This window comes from Hippopotamus amphibius, chromosome 14, assembly GCF_030028045.1.
Source record: "Hippopotamus amphibius kiboko isolate mHipAmp2 chromosome 14, mHipAmp2.hap2, whole genome shotgun sequence".
NCBI classification, from domain to species: domain Eukaryota; kingdom Metazoa; phylum Chordata; class Mammalia; order Artiodactyla; family Hippopotamidae; genus Hippopotamus; species Hippopotamus amphibius.
Window position 1 is genome coordinate 41,116,487 of NC_080199.1, and position 6,675 is coordinate 41,123,161.

A 6,675-nucleotide genomic window follows, 5' to 3' on the forward strand; every position below is an offset into this window, starting at 1 on the left:
TAAATCCAGCTAGGATGCAAGTCATTTTCTGAAAATTCACTTCACAGAGTGTGTTTATGAAGGGGGAGAATAATAGTGACAATTACTGAATCAGGCATCTGTGTCTAGAATTTACTCTTTTCCCCCTTAATTTTGTGTAAGAAGAAACAATTTTAATATTAAGGAAATAGCATTGCATGGAAAATATTTAGCATACCTGAGAGAATATTCAAGTACTTTGTTCTTATTGATGTGAAAATAAAGTCTTAATGAAGTTTATCTATTCATTAAGAAGGACCTAGAAGACCTCCACTTGGCAGCACTTTGTTAGCATTGTTTGGAATGGATGAATAGAATAGCAATGATATTGTATTGTCTCAAAAATTCTATAATTCATTTTAAATTTTAAATTCAGACAGACTGACCCAAATTTTAATATGGGGTTCTTAGCCTACTATAAGGAGGTAACTAAAAAGAATTTCATTTACTAATATAATTGTCAGTCATTGGAAATGTGTAAAAGTAATAAAAACATATGGCAGTGAACTCTATTCTAATATTTTTATACAAATAATTGTACTGAATCTAAGTTAAAAAGACTGTAGATTAAACAGTAATTAAACAATAATAGTGAGTAAAAAAATAGCAGTTCACATTGTGTCTTTTTGTAAGGCAACACAGTGAATGGAACACATGTGAGAACATTTCTTTGCTCTAAGAAATGTGTGTAATCCTTCAGCCTTTCCTCTCCAGGAGCCTTGTGTTTTAACACATTTCATCATGGAACTATTTTACATCAGCTGCAGAGCTTGGGACCAGAAGACAAGCACTTCTGATCAAGGCTGTCCTCTGGACCCAGAATATAAAAGACAAGACTAGAGAAATTAACTTTCTTCTTGTTCTAGGACAATGTTGAGAATAGAAGTGGAAAGGGGAACATTAGAAAAAAAGCATATTTTTTCTCCCTGCCTAAGAAACTTTGGCTTCCAGGAATTCCCACCTCTGTGTGACCAACCGCTGACATATCACCTCCTCTGCCATTTACATACAATCCTTTTTGAACCAGCTGTTTCACATTATTCTTTCCTGCTTGCTTTCTCTTGACCAAGGTATCCTTCACACTTCCTCAGCTTGACTAAACTTTATATGGGCTTCTTTCTCATTGTAGTCTCCTGCCCTCTCTCCTCTTAGAGTATTTTGTTTAGAAAGTCATAGAGTTGACCCATGAACAATGCAGAACTTAGAGTTGGTCTCCACATTCACGGTTCCTCGGTAACCATGGTTCTGCTTCCCTAGACTCATTCAAAAACAGATCATATAATATTGGCCTGCTCTCTATAGAAAAAAATCTGTATTTAAGTGAACTCATGCAGTTCAATCCCATGTTGTTCAATGGTCAACTGTAATTGTGTGTTATTTCTTCTGCCCTTTTGAGATAAATGTAAGTCTTTTCTGAAAAGCCTCTTGCCAGTTTACCACCCAGGAATGTTTTTATCACAGACTAGGAAGACATCCCTTTGAAATGTAATCATGGAGAAAGATAATGCCCCTATTTCTTAGTCTCTATGGGAAGAATAGGAGACTAACTTCCATGGCAGCCATTTAGCAAACACAGATGCTCTAATCACAGAGAAAATTATCTGCAAACTCAGGAAATAACTCTATGTACATTATACATCCCTCTGATCAGCCTCCTCTCCAAACATCCTCCAGTACTTTTCCACTAGTTTATCCCAACCCTTAAAAATTCTCCTGCTCTTTATTTCAGTAGATTTGAATTCTGATTAATTTTGGCCTCCCTTTCCTATTGTGATAATCTTGGAAAAAGTCTTCCTTGCCTGTTTAACTTTGTCCACTGCAATTTTTGCTTTGATACAGTTCATTGTACTAATCTTATACCATTTATTTACTTGTTTATTTTCTGAACCTTCCACTTGAATGTAAACATTGTGGGTTAGGCAAAATTTTACCTCTAACATAACATATGTTTTCAGTTGGAGCTCTTTAATAAAAAGACAGACTAATGAGAAAAACAGTTTGTTAACACATGTAGCATACATCATGTGGGAGAAAACTCAAAGAAAAGTTACTCAGAGTGGTAGTTTGGAACTCTGACTTACTTCATCTTCAAGGAAGAAAAATACATTTGTAGAGAAATAGCAGGACAAAGGAAAGGAGTTTTAGGATTCCAAGGCAAACTGTGAGAAGGAAAACATATGGGAGGAAACTAAAGGAGTAAGGTTTGTTTACAGGTATTTCTGGCACCATCTCTGGACTGATAAGAGTCTATCTGCTAAAGGGAGAACTTATTTCTGGCCTTTAGTCAGTAAAGAAGAGGGCAGAGAAAACTCTCTCTACATTTGCTGCTTCTTAAATGCCTTCAGCTCAAAATAATTTTTATGTCAGAGAGGCATATCTGGAGGTGACATATCCTGGTTTCCTTCAGCACCATGATAGTAGTAATTTATGTTCTGCTCACTATAGTATCCTTATTTCCTAGAACAATGCCTAGCACAAATTATATATTAAACATAAATACTTATTGAATTGATAAATAATGTGATAAATACTTTTAGTTTACCATTATCTTTTTGTTAGCACATAATTAATGTATAATAAATACCTATTAAATATGCATTGTTAATAAATATTTTTTAAGATGATGATTAAAGGCAAAGGAAATAGTGTGTGTAAATACATTTTGCTGTCAACAGCATACTAAGTATAAGCTAGTTACAACCAATTGCTGATAGGCAAAACACAGAATACAAAAAGAGAAGTATAAAGGCTTTATGCTGAATAAGCCAACTGTTACTGGACCATGTAACAATGTGAAATATTTACTTGGGATTTTTATGCTCTAGATTACAGGCAGGTGCTAAGTGAGTGTAGATCATGCTAAAGGAAATCTCTAGTTAGTCTTGTACATGCATATATGGGCCTGACCCTTTCATGACCCAAAGTCAAGTCTCAACATGTCAGAACTTTTAAAGAAATGAGGCTAGTTTTATGCCTGCCACAATGATGTGACTGCAACCATAATGAGCAAGGTGGATTTCCAGTTCCTTTTTTATAAGCAATTGGTAAATGCCTTTTCAAATCTTATCCTAATTGGAAGGTATTTCCACCTTGTTCTATATGACCTCTCATACTTCACAGTTGAGAAGACTCTTCCTTAAGACAGTTCCTTGCCTGGCATATTATTAAATTCAGCCACCAAATAAATTATTATTGAAGGTTTTTGTTTCTCCTTCTGCAGCAAACTGTATTATGGGATCAGTCTAGCAAATCTATTGAGTCTTGATAAAATTAAGCTTTCAGGATGGGTATATACAACTATGAGGGAAATAAACACAAATGATTTTTCTTATAAAAGTGTATCAATTCTTTAAATATTCTTTGGTGTAGCTATGTTGTCAACTAAAAGAAATATGAAATTTCCATGTTTACATTCTTGAGAAAGTATTTAGTGTTAATATTAGCCTTTTTCCATCATTACCATCCCAAAACACAAACTAAAATGATGAAAATATTTTTTTGTTGTATTGAGGGATAGCTAGTATGTATTTTTTTATATAAAAATTCCTTATAAAAAATGGGAAGTGAAAAATCTTGGGTTCAAGCTGATACATAAAATTTTAGTATAACATTTATAATTGTGAAATTTTGTACAACATATTCAAAATAAAAAGTGGTTGCGTCTTTAATATTTACAATAAGCCAAATTTATTTTAAAAGGAAAACTTAAAGTAGGATAAAGGCAAAATTTGTACCACACCACTTGTTAAGAATAGTTTTGGTAATTAAAACAAAAACAAAAACTCCTAGTCTAAGTAAGCTGCATTCAAGGAAACTATGTAAATGAAGGCCAAACTATACAGAGAACAAAGTAAAGTCTGATTTAGTACTGTACACTTGAACATCTACAAAACAATAATACCAACCTATATTTAAATATAGGCTGATCACAATATCACTCTAACTTATTTTAAAATATTTTTTCATTATTGTTGTCTTAACAACAAGATTTTGTTGTTATTGTTTCTGTTCATTACTTTTATAACAGATTTTTAACAGAGATTTATTTTGTATCTCCCTCTTGTGTTTCTAGAACAAATGGCATGCTACAGTATACAGTGCACACCAGAATACCTAGCCTGTGACTCTCCCTCTCTCTCTGACATTATTTCCTGTGGATTTCACCCCTTGCTTACTCTACAACAGCCATATTTATTACCAACCAGGGTTCTTGGCCTACTTAATCAATAGAAATTGATAAGAGGTCAGACAAGAAATTCAGTAAAGGCTTTACTGAGGCAGCTGCTGCAGCAGGGGGGAGCAAAAACAAGCAACAGTTATCCTTGTTTGCTCCCTGAGGGGGGTCAAGCTGGTTCTTTATATGGGGTGAGGATAGTGTTGTGACAGAGGGGTGGCTTAGGAGGTCTACCCATCCCCTTGTGGTGCTATGTGGGTTTTTGGTCTTATTGTATCTTGTTCATAATTTGCCCCAACTGCACATGCATGCAATTCTTTTTAGTCCCTTAGAGTTTCTTTCTCTTTTTTTTTGCTGGAGGATATGTTTGTCCAGGTACAAGCACTGCAGCATAGGGTCCCTGGTCCCAGGCCCCAGCCTGTCTCATACTGGCCTCTTGTTAATTCCTAAATACACCAAGTATGGTCCTGTCTTTTCAGTTCCTTAGTCTCTGCCTTCGAAGCTCTTCATTGCATTCACTCCTCATTTTACCGTGTCTTTGCTCAAATGTCACCTCTTCAAAAGGCCTCCAGTGATTTCTCTATCAGAAAGAACATCCCTACGAGTCTGGATTCACAGAGCTTGCTTTATTTATCTTTATAGCTCTTATATCATTAACCTCATTGCATATTTATTTTTTATTACTTGCTTTCCCCCAGGAATGAAGCTATAGGAGATATGAGGCCTTGTTTAGTTTATTGCTCCATCTTTAGTACCTATAATAATACCTGCACATAACTACTCAATATTTAAGAATTAATGATTGAATGGATGAACGAATCATCAATCTCTTTCAATTGCTGAGCTTTTACTAGTATGAGGGCATAATGCTAATACTTTTGTCTCATTTAAATGTCATAGAAATAATCTAGTATAGATACTATTAATTCTCTTTTATAGATAAGAAAATGAATTTAGAGAACGGAAAGGATACTATAGAGCAGTTAGGACAATTTATGATGGAAAGACTGTGAGTACAGATTAGGACATATGGAATGCATTCACCAGTGGAACATACAGTTGGAGGGGTCTAATGGGGAGTTGGATATAAGAATATGAAGCTTAGGAAGAAGAACCAGGATAAGTATATTATATATTTTTTATTTTATTTTGTTTCATTTTATTTTATTTTATAGATATTCACTATGAGTATATAAGTTCTAGTTTAAGCCACAAAAATCAATGGCATTTCCTAGGAATCTGAGTGTGAGACAGAAGAAGTTATCAAGGAAATTATCAACCTTTATATGTGTGACTAGACATACATAGACTCAATTTTTAAAAACTGGGTAAGTCACATTTTCCATTTTTCCTTTCTTAAAGGGGCATTACAGTGTACAACTCACAAATATAGAAGTTATGTTAGACTTCTGTTTTTATTCCTATCTAGTCAGCCATCAAATAAGTTTTATTTTATTCTCTAAATATTTTCCTAGTCAACTCTTTCTAACCTATTTCATTTATTTTGGCCAGACCCTTATCATTTCTTATTTTGCTTTCAGCAATGACCTTCCAACTTAACTCCCAACTGGTGTTTAGTCTTGTCTCTTTAGATTTTTTTTTTCTACACCAAGTAGAAAGGCTTATATATACTACATAAGCTTCAGTCATCTTTCTAAGGTACCATGTGCTCCTGGTACACATTGTTCTGCAGTTTTCTCTCCAGTATCACAGGCATAAGCAACTCAGTGCCCAGCACCAGCATATATATAATTAGATTTGCAATCTAATTTCAAATGCAGCATTCAGTTTTTGCAAAGGAGAAGCACTAGAAGTAGAGTGAGTATGGTACAACCAGCATGTAACACACCCTCAAGAATGAAAAAGAGGTTTAGCAAAGGAAACCTGTAGAAATGTTCCATCTGTGAATGGCACAACATTGCCCCCCCACTGGCAACTGGGTCCAAGATTTGGAGAGAAATCAAGTAATGGCAAGGATGCCCTAGAAATCACAGGTGGTAACAATACTTCAGGTGGGCTAGCTCAAGGTGATGGAGAGCATCCATGTATAAAAACAAAACAAAACAAAACAAGGCCTTGTATTAGAAAGACTGAAGGAAGACTGTTTTATTTATCACTCTATGCAGTACGCCCAGCACAGTACCTGCCACTCAACAGCTGCTCAACAAACGCCCCATTAAAAGGAATCTGTTTGAATCTCTAATTCTTTCTCAGTATGAGACTGAGAAAGTAACCTGAAGCCTCTGAACCTTCTTCGCTTTCTCTGACAGTGAGCATGCCATGAGATCTCCCATGTGAGCCTGCCAGGCAAATTCTAAAGTAAATCACAAATGAGAGGAATGGATGATAAGGCTGCTTCTGTTGTTGTTCACTCTAAAATATTTCTAGATATTAATATTAACTTTCATTATTGAAGAGCATTGCCAATTTCTCAGTAACATTCTTCTATTCAATAAAATAGATCATCCAAGTTATAAGAATAT